Genomic DNA, 19,386 nt, shown 5'->3' on the forward strand with positions numbered 1-19,386 from the left:
GACCTCTAAGTCAGGGGGCAAAGATTTTATTACTCTGCTAAGAATAGGCTAAATTCCAAGACTGAAGATGGATTCCTGATCATTTTATAGTTTATCCCTGTAACATATAAATCCCATTGAAGTCCAGGTTATTTTCAATCTTAACTTGATGTCTCCCTCAACATATAACAGTATTCAACAGTCATTTAATTGATGTTTGTTGAATACAGAGGGAATGTTCTTTAATTGTGGTGAAATCCTCTGAGCCAGCAACTTTGAGAATGAATGAGCTAGGAATGGCAAAAGTGAAATCCCATTCCTTCCTTCTTCACTCATTTAGAATTCAGGATTTTCTGAACAAGGTCTGGGCTACAATTAATCTTTGTTCCAGTTTGGAAAAAGATGGTTTGCTAAGCACAGAATACTGTCAACAAGATCAAAAGGAGACAATTCCACTGATCTGAAAGAATAGAGGACTATTTGAATATTTTAGAAGTATTTACTTACACACAATTGATGTGTTAATTAAAGACAACTTTGTTGTACCTATTACTGACATACTTCTACTTCTAAGGGCCTCTACTAAAGAAACATTTGCTGTATAAACTGTAGGAAAAATGATGCTGAAGCAGTTTTTTCCAAGGTAAGCTATCATTTTATTAGCCATCATACTCTGTTGGCTAATAACATCTCAGTAAGAAACCAGGGACCAGTATGATCTAATAGCAACTTATATATTGGGTAATTGGTCTCTCTCCTCTTGCTGACTGAAGGGCCATCAAGGCCTTTCAAATCCAGGTATGTTTTCCTTCTGATTAGCCTGATAATGAATCATGTGGAACTTTTCAGTCAAAGAAAAGACAACCCTGATTGGTAGACTTTTGATGAGATGGATTAAAGGTTGCCTTAGCTCCCATTACTTCATTTTGGGATGGTAGAGTAATCCATAGGTGATAAGATTAGTCTGCAGCTGGGGGGCGGAGGAAGTGAGTTGGCTTTCAAGTGTGGCTGATCATACCCCATCTCTGTCAATTAAGGGATGCTTTCTTAGCCTCAACTGCCTCTAGCAATCTTGGATAGAAATTTTTAAAAGCATCTCATTAAGGTCTCCCTTTCCTTGACTTCTTCCTTAGACAAGTCACTCCTAACTTTGAAGAAAAAAAATAATGACAGTAGAGTCATCCCTGGCTGTCCAAACTGTTCTCTTTTTATGAGGTAAACAGAATGAATATTCCATTTTAAACTGATTGCCAAGCAGATGCCTTGGGGACTAAGAGAGATTATATTCCTCAACCATGTCTTAGTGTGAACTGGAAGAGGTCTCTTTTTTGAGCTAGGCTGAGACAGGTTTTTGACAAAATAGAGAAAAATATGGATTACAGAGTAATATTAATTATCAAGTGATACAACATAATATTAGTTTTCCTCAGTATTTAACTATATTTGTTGGTTTATATACAACTATGATGAATGAAGGCTAGAGCATTTATTGAGCTCTTCCTGCATGCCAGTGTTGGGGATACAAATACAAAAAAGCAAGATAGTCCTTCCCTTCAAGGAGCTTACATTCTAGTGTATTTTATATATATATATATATATATATATGTATGTATATGTATATATATATATAAATAATATATATGTGTATATATGTACATATATACACATATGTATGTATATATGTGTATATATATAAACAATATAAACAAAGTCACTAGCTTCCAGGAGAAGCTTTGCAGTATCCCAAAGGCAATCCAGATTTTTCTCCTCTTCTTATTCAAGTCAGGGCTCAAGTATTTATAATGTCTATCCAAGATAGATACAGACAGACATACATATACACGTATATATTATGTATATATGAATGTGCATGTATACATATATACATATACATATGTAACACTCTATATACATATACTCATATGTATGCATTTTGATGGCAGAGCTCTATAGTTTAGCCTTTAGACAACATGTATTCTTCATCTACTTGAATTTTCCTTTATGGATAATTATGTTTAACTCTTTTCAGTGATTATGGAGCTCATCCAGAAAATCGCAGTGTTCTGAGTCTTAATGTGATGAGCACAACATCATCCACAAATAAGAAAAAAAGTATGTGGACCTCACATATTTAGAGCACCCTGTTTCAGCTTGGACTCTGTGCTAGACCTCCATAATAGCAGTGAATCCTTTTGGAAAGCATTTATTTTGCCTTATTTTCTAACAGCAATTATATAGTTATAGCACAAGGTTATTCCTGTTCTGTCTTTTAAAGGATCTTGTATAACTTTGACTTCTACCACAAAGAAGACAACCTCATTGGAGAAAAGCTATTAAGGTAGAATTTTGCTTTAACTGAATTCAGTGCTTTGTTCTAGATAATATACTGTCAATGTAGTGGAATCTTGAATTCCCTACATCTTTCAGTCAGTCATGCAGTGATTAAACTCATAGTTAATATTATCACAAACTGTTTTCTTCATATGACCCTATAAAGTTAAATATCCTTATAATATTTTATTTTATTTATTGTTTGTTATTATTTACTTATTTTATTATTTGTCACTATTTGCTATTTACTTCTGTCTCTTCCAGATGAGAAAATTGTGACTCAGTGAAATTGTATGACTTGCTCATGTTTACATTCTCTAATAACAGTCTACCAGTGGTCTCCATTCTTCCTTCAAAATAGAGCACAGCACAGTACCAAGCTCTCTTCAATTCAACATCATGAACAAAATTTATCCAACTTTCAATGGAAAGGACCCTGACTCTGGAGGAAGAAGAACTAGATTCAAATCCTACCTTCAGATCCTGGACAATATTTAACTATTCCATGAACCCAGAATTAATACGTCCGGCTCATTGACATTTACAACTGTTTCTGTCTGATTAGCCCATTTATTGAAATAAATAAAATGGCATCAGGGGCAGGGAGGTTGTATTAGATGACCTTTGGATTCCTTTAAATTCTAAATCTACGAGTTTTGGGCATGGAGTAAGGAATTCTTGGCTCTAAATCTGCCCCAAACAAGTCAGTCAGCTTCTCTATAGGATTTTCTTGCTGTTCCATAGATTTACATGCTATTGAGATATATGTGTGTGTCCATATGTATATATATATATATATATATATATATATATATATATATATATATATATATATATATATATATATATATATATATATGTATATGAATGGAAGGGTATATGAGATATAGATTTAGAGAAAAAGAGCAACCTCCCATTTTAGAAATAAGGAAACTGGCCTGGAGAGGTTAATGGCTAATATAAGGTCATTTGAAGTGAGAGAGAAAATTAACCTTAGTTACATTTTCTGGTGAGTAATCCTCAACCTACAGAATATAAAAATTTTACTTGAGACTTAAAAGCCACCTTTCTTTTTCTTCCCCCTTCCCCAATTTCACAACAAAAATCCTCCTTTTCAATATGAACCCCTCTTGTTATTATGAAACTTATGGCATTGTCCATATTTTCTTAGCAGATGATTGCAGTTTGTGGGATGTCAACTTCAGCATAAAAACTATTATATTTCTGACCCTGCCTTATTATTCACTAAGTCATTATTTATGGTGGACAACCAAGTCTTAGAGCTTCCTCATAAAATCCATCAGCGTTCCCAAACTAACTGCATTTGACATGGACAGCTCCCCTCACTGAGGGCCCCCAGACTCTATTTACTTCTCCCTTCTGAGTCTCCGAGGTGATCCCGCTGTTGGTCCTTTCACATAAACGTCACGGTCTATGCAGACGAATGCTAGTCCATGAGGCTGGAATTAGCGCATCCGGCTCATTGACATTTACAACTGTGTACCATTTCTGTCCGATTAGCCCGTTTATCTAAATAATCTTCCTGCACTTCACAGTTCTGGAGCCAAGTCATACATTTTCTATTGACAGCTCCATGACTCTATTTTTTAGCCAGAGAAGGGTGACTGCTGCACAGCAGACTGGACCCTGGGCACCCCCTAAATCTTGGAGTTTCCCTTTTGGAAGGTAGAGCCTTGCTGTCTTACTTGTGGGAAGAGTCAGGACTGAATCAGGAGTGACCCAGGTTTGAATTCTACCTTAGTTACTTCCTAATCACATGGCCTACACAACTTTCCTGAGCTTCAGTTTCCTTACCTGTAGAATAGGGTCAATAACACTTACTGTACTTACCTCATAAGATGTCATGAAGGACAAAGAAATGATGGCTAAAAAGCACTTTGCAAAGCTGAAAGTTCTTTGTTTTGGGGAGGGACTGTGGACCTCTGATTTCATCCATGTGAGAAATTCCTGGTATGGAAATTTCTTCCACTGATAGACCTTGGCAATTCATGTGTAACTCTCGTTTTAGAGAGCCACACTTAAAAGATCAATGACTTGTTCAGTATATACTGGAGGGAGGATCTGGACACAGAGCTTTCTGACTGCAGGACCAGACTTGACCACACTGACTTTTTAGAGGGCTAGTTGTTGCTCTTTGTGCTTGAAGGGGACCAAAATGACATTGCTATGTTAGTGTCGGATTGCAGTGTGTCCGACTATGGCTGATCCATCCAATATAAGCTTGGGATTCTCTGCCACAAGTTGGATACAAATAATATCTATGAATATTTGAGGTGTCTTCCCTAACTTTGTGCATCTCACATTTCTTTCTTTCTTTCTTCTTTCTTTCTTTTTTTTTTTTTTTTGAGGCTGGGGTTAAGTGACTTGCCCAGGGTCACACAGCTAGGAAGTGTTAAGTGTCTGAGATCAGATTTGAACTCGGGTCCTCCTGAATTCAGGGCTGGTGCTCTATCCACTGCACCACCTAGCTGCCCCGCATCTCACATTTCTTCTGAAATAATTCAATTCTGCTTTGCCCAAAGAGCACAGCCCCCTCTCTGATAAGGGCACTCCTGTCCCAGGTCATTCAGTCAGTTCTAAAGATCTTAAGAGAGACCTTGAGTATATCCTTGTATTGACTTTTCTGGCCACCTTGTGAGCGCTTGCCATATGTGATTTCTCCATAAAATAGTATTTTTGGCAAGCGTACATTTGGCATTGGAACAATGTGGCCAGCCTAACAGAATTGTGCTCTCTGCAATAGAATAATTGGAGAACCAACCTCAGTGTCTGGTTTCTTATCATATCAGGGGATCTTCAATCTTCCTAAGAGAATTCTAATGGAAATGATTCAGTTTCCTGGCTTTAAAGGCCTATAAAATATCAGTTATTATTATTCTTGGCCAAAATCTAAATGATGGAGAGAGTAACTGATTAGAATCCTAGAACTTAGTTTAAATCCTACTAAGTATCTTGGGAAAATCCTTCATTTGGGGTTCTTTTTTCCATTTGTATAATGAGGGGGAAAGGCAGGAGTTGAAACTGAATAATAACAATTGTAATAAATGATATTTAGGTAGTTTTTGTTAAGATTTCCAAACCATTTTATGTATGGAATCCATTTGTGATAGGATCAATATCTATCAGAATTTCCCCCCATCTCCCATGTAGGCTAAGTTAATTCTCTTTCTAAAAGGGAAGGAAGTTGAATCCTCAAGGTTGGATTGGCCCAGATTGGTATTCAAATTCATTCTCAGTTCAAAGCAATTTTATATAATGGTTTGGATTCTGGAACGCCTAGGTTCAAATTCCTCTTTATTGTGTGATTTTGGACAAGTCACTTAACTTTGAGCAGTTATATAGCTCAAATAGCAAGATAGCAGTGGGAATATATTAGTCTTAATGTCAGGAAACTAATGTCTAACAGAGTTATTTTTTAAAAGGAGACAGGACCGCAGGAGATAGTAGATTCTTCAATTCTTGAAGTTTTGGAAGCACTTTATTTATTAAGTGCCTACTACATACCAACTTATCTGCTAAGCTTGGCGTGTAGTAGGAACTTATGGATCGATTCTCTGCCACTTGTACTAAATTTGACCTGAAAATTAACACCAAGAAACCAGAGGTGCTCCACCAGGCAATCCCACCATCCATATATAGAATCATCGGTTATAGCATCGATTAGTATGAACTGCGTATAAAATTGAAGGTCTTCAGAACTGTTGTTTGCCCTCATTGTTATATGTCTGTGAAAGCCGGACAGTCTCCCAGTGCCATGCCAGGAAATTGAGCCACTTTCATTTGCATTGTCTTAGGAAAATTCTGAAGATTGCCTGGCAAGATAAAGAACCGAATAATGAGTCCTTTCTTGAGCTAAAATGCAGAGCCTTAAATTCTGCAGCAGAAAGTACAACTCCAGTGGGGCTGGCCACATTGTTCAGATGCCAAACATACATTTGCCTAAAAGACTATTTGAGGGAGAATAAGGCAAGTGCTCACGTGGAGGTCAGAAGAAGTAATACAGGGACACTTGTAGATTATGAAAAACGGGAGACCCTGGCAGAGGACCATCCAGCATAGTGTGCCCACCTCAAAGAAGGGACTCTATTCCATGAACAGACCAGAATTGTAGTGCTTTAAAAGAAAGGCAATTTTTGTTTCTTACTCATTTTTTTTCCTTTTTGATCTGATTTTTCTTGTGCAGCAAGAGAATTGTATAAATATGTTTACACATATTGGACGTAACTTATATTTTATCATGTATAATATATATTGGATACTTGCCATCTAGGGGAGAAGGTGGGGAAAGGAGGGGAAAATCTGAAACACAAGGCTATGCAAGAGTCAAAGTTGAAAAATTATCCTTGCATGTTTGTTTGTTTTTTACATTTATAAGAAATGTGCATGGGTAATTTTCCAGCATTGCCCTTGCCAAACTTTCTATTCCAACTTTTCCCCTCCTTCCCCCCATGTGATAAATGCTATTTATTTGTTTGATAAATGACCTCTAAAGTCTTTTCTAGCCCTAAATTTTGCTCCAAATAAATAGTCTAGCCAGAACTTTCTTTTTCCTTCCCTTTTGTATGACTTGCCAATTAGATGAAACAATTATTTATTGAATATTTACTTATGGCAATCTCTGAACTACTATGAAAAAATTATAAAAGGCAGTTTTATTATCTCAAAGCTTGGGAAGAAATGGTCTTGAAATACCTCCATCTCCTCTCTTCCTCCCTCCAAATTCCACTAAAAGGAATTCAGAGTGAACTGTGAAGCTCCGTGTATTTCTGTAGATAAAAAGTCACTGGCAGATACTAAAGGCTAAGAGGAAGATGCCATATGAACATCTTTATCCCTATAGCTGCTGTGATTTGCATGACATTATCCTCTCATACCTGGGAAGTTGCCATGGTTATCACCATGCAAATGTAATAACCGAGAAAGGTGCAGGTTACTTCCTTTGTGATGCAAGAAGTCTATGCCATCTGTACATTGGGCAAAGCAGAATTTCCCACATCTGAGAAAAGGCAGTTAGAGATATCATGCTCTACCCATCCAAGAATACTTTCTTATGCAATCTACGCTTGCATTAAAGGAGGTGTGACATCCAGAAAGAAGGAGGAGATCAGGGTCCTCTTACTGGCTAGAATTCCCATAGATCAATCAGTTCTGGTAGTTTATACTAAATTCTAGAGAAGTGTATACATTTCATTCCTCCCTTGGGAGACAGGGAGAAGTTCTTCTATCAACCTGATGGAATAATTGGGTAACTAGCCATTGGATGAGTGAACGATCAGCCCCATAGGATGAGAGCATAGCTTTGAAAAGACAGCCAGCTCTGTAAATATCAGCTGACATTAATAGATTGATTTAAGGTTTACATGATATCACATGTGTTCCTCACAACCCTGGGGGGTGTAGATGCTATTATTATCTCCATTTTATAGATGAGCAAACAGATGTAGACAGAGGTTAGGGATCATACAACTAGTAAGTATCTGAGGTGAATCCAGGTATTCTTGAATCCAAGTTTCTTCCCTTGTTGCCTACAACATGTTCTCTTTAAGGATTTAGACAAAGGAGGCAATCCTCAAGAAAAGAGCCTGCTATGGAAGAAGAAAGAACTCCTCTCTTGAGAAGAAATCACCCTTTGCCTTTTCCCTTGAACTTCTTTCAGAGAGAAGTAGGGATGAGGAAGGAAAGGGGCTTTTTCACACCTTCCTCTATAGAGTGGGACATCTTATAACAGAGCAACTTGCCCAGCAGAAGACTGGACTTAGAAAAGAGAACCACCCCAAGAATCCAGATGGGGAATTGACTTGAGCTGCAGAAAGGAGGAAGTCCAGGGAGTCAAGTGGAATTTCATGGCCAGGAGAAAGGCTACTTCCAGAGGGAATAATATAAAAATATGACCAGGAAAAATTATTTTAGACATATTGGATGTATGAGTTGCCTTGGCTCCCTCTGTCTCCTATGAATATACCTCTCTACTAGTATACTTTATGTATCTACCAACGTATCTCATCTACACTGTGTGTATTTGTGAGGAAATATATTTCAGGTTTATATGGAGAATGTTTTAATATTGTCCATACTAAATGCCTTTACTTTGAACTTATTGTGTCAAGTGGCTGACTATTGAAAGAAAATGTATAGGTTGGGGCTTGTGAATTCTATTTTTAGGATTACAAACCCATAGATTTTGTTGCACCTAAGGTAATCAATCCATTGAGGCAGTTAGGTGGCACAGTGGGCATGGAATCAGGGAGATTTATCTTTAATGAATTCAAATTTGGCCTTAGCACACTAACTCTGAGATCTTGGGCAATCATTTACTCATATTTTCCTCAGTTTCTTCATCTGCAAAATTAACTGGAGAAGAAAATGGCAAACCACTCCAGTATCTTTGCCAAGAAAACCCAAAAGGGATTATGAAGAGCCAGACACCCAACAATGACAAAAATTGTCCTCTTAGGAAATCCAGCCCTTAAGTTCAAATAGGAAGGGTAGCCTATAGAAGAGAAATGTTTTCATTTGTATAGGGATCAGTTTGTTTTTTGTGTTTGTATTCTTAGCATTCAGTACCTAGTACCTGACCCAAAGTAGGGCTTAATATATACTTGTTGGTCCTCTCTATAAAGGGATGTGCTTTTCCTCCAAACTTTCCAGTTTAGGGACATCAACAGAGAGGAAGGAGAAGGAGTAAGCATTGATTTTGTACCATGCATTGCACTAAGTACTTTAAAAATATTGTATTATTTGATTCTTACAATAACTCTGGAAGGTAGGTATTATTATCCCCATTTTCATCTGAGACAAACCAAAAGTTAAGTGACTTGCCCATGATCACACAGCTTGTGTCTGGGGTCAGATTTGAACACAGATATTCTGACTCCAAGCTCAATGTTCTATATAATGCACCACCTAAGCTGCCTGAGTAGTGAACAGATAAAAAAGAATAGTGAAAGAGAGAATGGGATTCAAAAGCTTTGGATTCTAACATCCTTTCTGCTACCATTTAGCAGGTGATCTCTGAAAAGTCTGGGCAAAATTATAATTAGGAATTTTTTTACCCACCACAAAATAATTGAGAGACAAGACTTGGGGTGAGGGTGGGCATGGAGGGCAGGGCAGAAAAGCACTGTAGTTAACAGTCAAGACACAGGTGCTATAATGCTGGATTTGTGGGAAAGGGGATCTGGGAATGGTTACACTATATGACTTTATAGATCAGCAGAGGACTTAAAAGTAAAGTGTGGGGAGTAAGTGTATTTACCATCTCCCACTCTAGTACCCTGAAGTGTGAAATATTTATAGTTAAAAATATTACAGTTCTGAGTCCAGAGTTTGACTCCCATACTAATAAAGTGAGAGGATTGAACTAAATGACCTTTAAGTCTCCTTCTATCTCTAAGTCCAGGCTCATTCTTATAGATTCTACTCTGAACACTATTCTGCTTCCCCAAATCCAGCTTTGCTATCCCATGATTCCACAGAAGGTGACACATATTTAAGCATCATATCACATCTGCTCTGCTCCCCCAGACTTTCTGCACACCTGAACTCCTTCCAGTCCAGTCAGTTTAATCAGGAAATTACATTGAACGGGAAAGTAAATATGTGGAGAGCCAAAATGAAAGCTGGAGAAGGAAAAAAAAAGGATAAATGTGGATTGGTTTAGGAAATAAAAATGTTATAAACAGATAAACAGTAAGCAAAGCTCTTTGATTTGCACCGTTTTCCAGACGATAAAACCCTAATATCTACCGAGTTTCATTAAGAGTTCACATACCACTCAGCTTGCCCGCCACTGCTGAAACAGATTGCTGTAAAAACGTTATCCAAGCCGAAGACTCAATATTTTGCAAGGTTTTACATTGGTGCTAAATGGACAAGAAGCCAGATTAATCACGGCAGGTGCACAACTTTCAGGGGGAAAGTAAATGCTCCAATCCAGTGAGCAGCAGTGATCATCCCACAATGCAGTTCTTTCAGTCAATCAAAACAGAACTTGGTGGATAAGAATACTGTAATTACTGAAGTGAAAAAGCAAGCAATCCATGCCAATGCACTATTAGAAAGATGAGAAGAGTTGTTATTCCTAATTAATGGTCCATGGCAGCTATAAGGAAGTGGAAAGAATGTAGAATTGGGCTGGGTCACAGGATCTGGGTTCAAATCCCCAAATTAGTTTTGTCAATTTTGTCAACTCACCTCATCTCTCTGGCACCAATGTTCCTTATCTATTTAGCATTTAGAGTTCTTTACAGCCTGACCTTTTCTTTCTTTTCCTGCCTTATAAATTCACTCTGTGGTCCAATGGTCTAATCACCCTGACTTTCCTATTGTTCCTCAGATATGATGATCCATCTTCATTTTCCATGCTTTCCCCCTGTGCCTGAAATGCTCTTTCTCCTCACTTTTGCCCCTTAGTTACCTCAACTTCCTTCAACACTCAGCTCAGATCTCAAGTTCTGCAGCCTTTCTCAGCCTTCCCTACTGCTTCTCCCTCCCTTATGCCTTCCTCTCTAAAGTTCCCTTACATTTACTCTGCATGTGTCTTTTTTTAAAAAAAAATATGTGTCAATTTTTTCAAAAGTGTTATAGACATGTTCTCTTTTTACAATACAGATTATACCTACTTTGTGAGAAGTCTCTTGAAACAAAGTGAACCAATTAAGTAAAATGATATGATGAACTCATCCCAAAGCTCAAGCTACAGCACCCATACCCCACTTCTCTATTTATAAAAAATGAAGAAAATCTACTTTCTCTTATGCCCAATTATTGGCACCCCCAACCTCCTACCCCAAAACACAAAGTCACCAATGTCTATCTAAAATGAGGAATTCATAATCTGAGATAAAAGATGCCTACTCTTGTCTTAATCCATATTTCCAGTGTCTGGAGTGACGTTCAGAGTAATTTTTGCAGCCTAGAACTTTATTTTAAAATGAACTCGAAGCCAAACAAATAAGCAATGTTTTAACCTCTGAGACACTTTTTGACTTGTTTTTTCTGTTTCTAGAACTTGAAATTTGAAGCTTTACTTTAAGGAAGAAAAGGTAGTGTTGCTTATTGGATAGAGAGATGACCCAGGTCAAGTCCCACTTCTTACACAAGCATCCTTTGGAGATACTAAGGTTCATTTCCAGACCATCACAATTAAATAAATATGGCAATAAAGCAAACCACACAGATTCTTTGGTTTTCCAATTCATATAAAATGTTGTAATCAATAAAATGAACAATATTTTATATTATATAACTTCATTAAAAAGATTTTATTTCTCAAAAATTCTAAGCATTATCTGAATCTTTTTGCTGATGGAGAGAGTCTTGCCTCAGAGCTGATAGCTGCTGACTGATCTAGCAGTGGATGCTGAAGACTGGGAGTTTCTGTGGCAATTTCTTAAAAATAAGACAATAATGAAGTTTGCCATATTGATTGCCTTTTCCTTTCATTTGAATGCTTAGAGGCCATTGTAGGTTATTAAGTGGGCTAATTTCAATAGTGTTGTGTGTCAAGGGATGGGGAGGCCTGAGGAGAAGGAGAGGACTAGTGAGTGAATCAATCAGAATACAAACACCATTTAGGGATTAAGTTTGCCACTTTTATGGGCAGGGTTCATGGTGCCCTACAATAATTACAATAGAAACATCCAAGATTACTGATCACAGATCAATGTAATAGATAAAACAATAATTAAAAAGTTTGAAATATTGTGAGAACAAGCAAAATGTGACCTAGAGACATGATGTGAACACATGCTGTTGGAAAAATGGCGCCCATCGACTTGCTCATGGCAGGGGTTGCCATGAACCTTCTATTTGGAAAAATAAAAAAAAGCAACAGCTGCAAGATGCAATAAAATTAGAGATAGCTGTATATAGCTATATTTGGGCAAGTTTTTAACATTTCAGTATTCTAGGCAATTCTTTAAGATGGTGAATTGTTGAGAAAAGTCCCCATCTGCACTGGTTGAGAGACTCTCCTCTGTTAACAGCTGCCTCTGTGAAGTCAGAGTTCCATTTAAATCTTGGTATTATGTCTTATATTTACTTTTCTATGAACACATTGTCTTCTCCTAGTAGAATGTAAGTTAGTTCAGTTTGTAGCACTTAGTATAGAACCCAGCATTCAATAGATATTTAATAAAAACTTGATTAATTCTCTCCTTTCTCAAGAACTTTCCACCAACCTCCATGATGAAAACCTAAGCATTTGTCACTAGGTCATGAGTTCTAAAATTACTGTTTTTCTTATATTATTCTGGGGGGGGAGAGAGGAGAATTACTGGGAATTGGGGGGATTTAATAAAAATATTCCCTGGAAGCTTGAAAATGAAATAAAGAAATGACTATTCAGGAATGACTAAAGAGAATAATTCTACTTGCATCCCTTTTGTTACTTACATTATGTTTATATCTTAATGATTATGTTATTTGGTTTGTGATTTGCACAGGCTGTAAATAGAAAAGTATATAGATGGGAATATCCATTGGGATCTGGAGAAATGATTAACCCACCTAACTCACGCTGAACTTAAGAAAAGAAGCAAAGGGCTCCAGAAATGGGTTTCTCAGTTTACAAATATAAAACATCTTCTGGCAACCACTTAGTACATAAGTCACAGAATCTTAGAACTTTTGAGTTGGAAGAAACCCCACATACAATAGAAATACACTCTATAACATAGAGCTTCTACCTGAAGATCCTTAATGAGGGGAAACCCATCTCCCTTCTCAACAGCCCATTTCACTTTGAAATATCTCTCATTGTTATCTAGGTTATATTGTAACACATGTAAAATGTATGGGATTGCCTGTCATCGGGGGGAGGGAGTGGAGGGAGGGGGGATAATTTGGAAAAATGAATACAAGGAATAATATTATTTAAAAAATTACTCATGCATATATACTGTGGAAAAAAAATTCTAAAAAAAAAAAAAAAAGAAATACCTCTCATTGTGATGAAGTTTTTCCCATCTAGCCTCAGTTTACCTTTTAGAACTTTCTACCTATCATTCCTGGAGCCAAAAATAAACAGAATCTCTTATTTATGTAACATTCCTTTGAATATTGAAAACAACTGTCTCATCCTACTGGAAGTTCTCTTCTTGATCCAATGTCCTTAACCTGAGTCACCGGAACTGGACAGAGAGCTTCAGGACCACCATCTATTATTCTAGGACTCTCTTTAGTTCTCATATCACACTACTTATTCAGGTTGAAGTTTCTTACATTAAAACCCTCAGCCTAGACAACTGCTGGAGGCTGTGACCACCCATCTAATCTTAAACTTTTTGTCGATATTGTTTCCATTGTTATCATTATCACTGTTGTATTGTTTCAGTCATGTCCAATTCTTTGTGATTTCATTTGGGATTTTCTTGGCAAAAAATACTGAAGTGTTTAGAGTTTTGATTACTTCTGTGGAATCACAATTCCTCAAGAACAGAGTCTACTTTTCCTTCATCCTATATGAAAGTCATCAGATAGTTGATTGGTTCAAGATTCGGGTGAATCACATCCCATTTTCCTATTATTGTTTTCTCCTTTCTCCACTTCCTTTGCTGTCTTGGGAACAGAATCCCAAACTGAGATAGAACAATATTACAGAGTCATTAATGTATACAGGGAGAATACTGATAGGAAAGGAAAAGAGGAAATTTGAAGTTTGTGATCCTAAGATATGGACATCAAATCGCTGATGATTGGTTAAAGGTACTCTCTGATCTACTTTGAGGAAAGAACCAGGCTACCTTCCTCCTACCTCTGGCCCTGACTCCCAAACAGGAAGGAGAGAAGAAGCAGAAATTTTCAAAATGCCCTGAATGTAGTACAGTGCCAGAATGCTTGGTCAAGGGTCCCTCAGGAGGTCAAATTTCCTTAGGAACCATCTGTTAAGACAATCATCTGGCTGTGACATTGAGATGAACTTAAGAGGCAGCAAATGACATCTATGGCCCTCCTTCCCAAAGGTCAGAACGATCATAAGGATTTGAGACCGGATGGAGCAAAAAACATGAAATCGTGAAACGTTTAATGTTTTCCTTTTTGATCTTGTAATGCCTTTCTTCTTCCCTCCTTCATCAAGTTATTCTTCCTCGGGGTCTGGACCTGAGAGACTCAGAACCTCTCATCTAATAGGCTATTCAGAGATGAATTCTCATTCCAAGGACCTTTAATCTGACAGGGCCTTAATACTCCAAAGGGAATGTATTTCTAATGGTGGAATTTCAGGCATCCTGACAGATGGTAAGTAATGGTGAAGGGCCAAGGACCAGCTGCCACTGTATTTACTTATAAGTTCAGTTTTATTTGGTGTGTTGGGGATTGGAGAAGAAAGTAAAGAACAATGACTTTTTTTTTTCTTTTTTAAAACATATATTTATTTTGAAGAAGACATATTGCTTTATGAATCATGTTGGGAGAGAAAAGTCAGAACAAAAGGGAAAAACCATGGGAGAGGGAAAAACACAAAAAAGTGAGCATAGCATGTGCTGATTTATATTCAGTCTCCACAGTTCTTTTTCTGGATGCAGATGGAGTTTTTCATTCAAACTTTGTTAGGATTGCCTTGGATCGCTGAATCACTGAGAAGAGCCAAATTGTTTATAGTCGATCATTGCACATTTTTGCTGTTATTGTGCACAAGGTATTCCTAGTTCTGCTTGTTTCACTCAGCATCAGTTGATGTAAATCTCTCCAAGCCTTTCTCAAATCAGCTTGTTCATCATCTTTATAGAGCAATAATATTCCATTATCTTCATATACCACAACTGTTTCAGCCATTCCCTAATTGATGGGCTTCTACTCCTTTTCCAATTCTTTGCTACCACGAAAAGAGCTGCTATAAACATTTTTGCTCATGTGGATTCTTTTCCCCTTCTTTATGATTTCCTTGGGATCTGACCCAGCAGTGACACAATTCTCAGGGAAAGAATTGTTTCTGAAAACTCTTTGAGATGAGTTTAAAAATACAGCTCCCCTAAAAGTCAGTCTTAGAGGGGAATTTTTTCTTACCAGATAGGACCTGGTACCTATCCACTGCACAAACATTTATTATCTCCTGCTCTCTCTCTGGGGAAAGATACAGAGAGGAACTATGCCTCTGCTCTTAGGTTCCAAAGGTCCCAGGATTTCTTACAGCCCACTGCTCAGTGGGAGGGATAGGGCCATGGGACATGATAAGAAAGAAAGGGACATGGCAAATGAGTATAAACTGTGAGCACTGTTTTGTTTTGTTTTGTTTTGTTTTTCTTCCCAGATTATTTTTAGCTTCCGAATACAATTCTTCCTTTGAAACAGCAACAACAACAAAATTCGGTTCTGCACATATATAGTACCTAGGATATACTATAAAATATTTAATATGTATGGGAATGCCTGCCATCTGGGAGGGGTGGAGGGAAGGAGAGGAAAAATTTGGAACAGAAGGGAGTACAACGGATAATGTTATAAAAAAAATTACCTATGAATATGTACTGTCAAAGAAAATGTTATAATTATAAAAATTTAAAAAAATAAAAATAAAAATAAAAGAAAGAAAGGGACAGCAAATACCAAGAAGCAAAAGTAACAGGGAGCTACAGGAGATGGGAGAGATCACCTGGGGAGGGGGGTGGGAGGATTGAGCTGCCCAAGACTAGTCTGAATGATTTTTGTGAACCCACAGGGATGTCTGAAGGGCTATGGGATAACCCCTGTCAGTGAAGATCCTGGAAGAAAAAAGGCTATCAGTGTATACACTGTTCTTATCTCTTTCCTGATTAGAATGACCCCAAAGGTGAAGTTACCTTGTGGGTCTGGTTAGCGATTTTCTACAAGTACATCACCCGATGTGCACATACACACAAGTACATCATGATATAAATACATCTATGTGTGCTCTGGATATATCATTGCTGGGAGAGGTTCAAGAGTAGAAGGATGGTCTAGACCCACTACATTTATCATTCTCTACAAAGAAGAGGCCATTTGTTTGTTTCTTCATTCGAATGAATGAGTTTATTTATTTTGCCCTTCCTCCCAAACAAGCTCAGTCCAGTTTTTGTCAGCCTGTCTGCAAGGGGTATGTCCTGCTGCTTTTATGAGATTTGTTTGGAGATTACCTTTTCTCTCTAGGGTCTGGTTTGATTTTTATTACCTGGAGAAACTGCCTTTTAATACAAAAATGAGTCACAGGAGTTCCGTGTGTGTGTGTGTGTGTGTGTGTGTGTGTGTTTAGGGTGTGTGTGACCACTTTAGTGATCCAATGAAGCTCATGAACCCCCTTTTAAGAATGTTTGGAACTAGACAAAGTTTGGAGGATCATTAATTATATTGAATTATATTGAGATAGATAGGCACCGTAGCTCTGGGAGCAGCAGCCCCCTCGCCTCCTCAGGCCACTGATCTTGCTTCCATCCAGCCATCAGGTGGGGAGGGAGAGCCTGTAAAGGGGCTGACTGTCCACTACCAACTGCCACTCGAGCATCAGGGCATCCCAGAAGACAGGTAGCAAGCAGAATGGACCAGGCAAGTCAAACTGTCTCCACAACCTGAACTCTTGAGACCTAACCCTAAATCCCTCGCCTTATCAATAAATCAGTAAACCTTTATTAAGCACCTGCTAAGAGTCAGACTAAAAAAGAGGTCAAAATACAGACCCTGCTCTCAAGGAGCTTACAATCTAAAGTGGAGAAAAATGAAAAAAAAAAAAACTATGAAAGCACTGGAACTCAGAAGGGTTGGGGAAGGCTCATGGGATTTTAAATAACACTTAAAGCCGGGAGATCAGAATTCTGAGCAGAAGAGGAAGAACCTGGGGGATAGCCAGAAAAAATTCCCTGAGCCAGGAGAGGGAGTGTCTCCTGAGATCAAACTCCAGGAGGCCAGTGTCACTGAACTGGAAAGTACATTTTGGGGAGAAAGGTGTAAATGGACTGGAAAGGTAGGAGGGACCTGGGCTTTAAAAGACTTTGAATTTCAAATAGGGGATTTTTTATTTGATCCTGGAGGCAATAGGGAGCCACTGAAGATTATTGGGAGACAGGGAAAAGGAAGGAGTGACATGATCAGACCTGCATTTCAGGAAAATCACTTTAGTGGTTGAATGGAGGATGAATGCAGATCCTCTCAGCAGCTATTATAATAAACAAAGTTTAAAGTAATGGGGATCATTGGGATGGAGGGTTTGGGAGATAACTATTAGCCCCCATATCTTCAAAAATGTTTCTTCTACCTCCTTAAGTAAGTATTGCTACTATCTTTGTACAACTCAGCCTCACGGAAATCCAATTCATGAGCAAACCAAGACATTACCTATTTTACTGCAACATCACAATGTAAATAGTCTTCTTCAAAAACTAAGGAAGAGGGGGCAGAGTCAAGATGGCACAGAAAAGGCAGAAACTCAACTGAGCTCTTCCAAATTTTACAATGGAGAGGAAGTGTGGGAGATAAGAAGGAGCACTTGAACCTTATTTTCATTTGAATTACCTTCTAGAGGGAATAGCATACACAATCAGTTAGGTATAGAAATCTACTTACCCTATTTAAAGATAGAAGGGGAAAGTAAAAAGAGAAGGTGGGGTGCTGATCAAAGGAAGGAAGATGGGGGAAGTGGTGGTCAGAAGCAAAACATTTAAGCATGGGCAATGAAAGGAGAGAGAGTAAGATAAACTGAGGAGAGGGGAAATAAGATGGAGGGAAATGCACAATTAAAATTAACCATAAACATGTTTTTATAGCAAATTCACTGAAAAAGACATCATTTCTCAAATGTAGAAAAGTGAGTTAAATTTTTAAAAATAAAAGCCATTCCTCAATTTATAAATGGCCAAAGATACGAACAGGCAGTTTTCAGATGAAATCATCAAAGCTATCTATGGTCATATGAAAAATGCTCTCAGTCACTATTGATTAGAGAAATGTAAATTCAAACATCTTACACCTATTTATTGGCTAATTTGATAGAAAAGGAAAATTATAAATGTTGGAGAGGGTGTGGGAAAATTGAGACAATAATATATTGTTGGTTTTGTGAAGTTTGTTCCAACCATTCTGGAGAACAATTTGGAATTATACCCAAAGGGCTATCAACTTATGCATACCCTTTGACTCAGCAATATCACTAACAGGTCTATATCCCCAACAAATTTTTGTTACAAAAGGAAAAATGTAAAAATTATTTATAGTAATCTTTTTTGTGGTAGCAAAGAATTGGAAATTAAGGGGATACCATCAATTGAGGAATGGCTGAACAAGTTATAGTATTTGATTGTGATGAAATGCTATTGTGCTACAAGATGATCAGAATGCTTCTCAGGAAGACCTGAAAAGACTTACATGGAAAGTAAAGTGAGAAGAATCAGAGCATGTCATACACAGTAACAGCAATATTGTATGATGGAGAACTGTGAATGATGTAGCTTCTTACAACAATACAATGATCCAAGATAATCACAAAGGATTCATGATGAAAAATGTACATATTGCCTGAATACAGACAGAAGCATATTATTTTTGTCCTTTCTCCTTTCTTCCCTCTTCTCTTTCTCTTTCCTTTCTTCCTTTTTCTTTTTCTTTCTTTCTTTCTTTTTTTCTTTCTTTTCTTTCTTTCCTTTCTTCTTTCTTTCTTCCTTCTTCCTTCCTTCCTTCCTTTCTTTCTTTTCTTTCTTTCTCCCTCTTTTCTTTCTTTTCTTTTCTTTCTCTTTCTTTCTTCCTTCCTTTCTTCTCTCCTTCCTTTCTTCCTTCCTTCCTTCCTTCCTTCCTTCCTTCCTTCCTTCCTTCCTTCCTTCCTTCCTTCCTTCCTTCTTTCCTTCCTCTTTCCTTTCTTTCTCTTTTTCTTTCTTTCTTTCTTTCTTTCTTTCTCTCTCTCTTTCTTTCTTTCCTTTCCTTTCTTTTTCTTTTTCTCCCCCTTCTCCAGAGAAAGAATGGAGTTTGAATGCAGATCAAAGCATACTTTTTTTTCTTTATTCTTCTAGTTTATTTTTTTTGGCTCTTTTCTTTCACAATATGACTAATATGGAAATATGTTTTGCATGACTGCACACGTGTAACATCAGATTGCTTGCCTTCTCAATGAGG

Source organism: Sminthopsis crassicaudata, chromosome 6, assembly GCF_048593235.1.
Source record: "Sminthopsis crassicaudata isolate SCR6 chromosome 6, ASM4859323v1, whole genome shotgun sequence".
NCBI classification, from domain to species: Eukaryota; Metazoa; Chordata; class Mammalia; order Dasyuromorphia; family Dasyuridae; genus Sminthopsis; species Sminthopsis crassicaudata.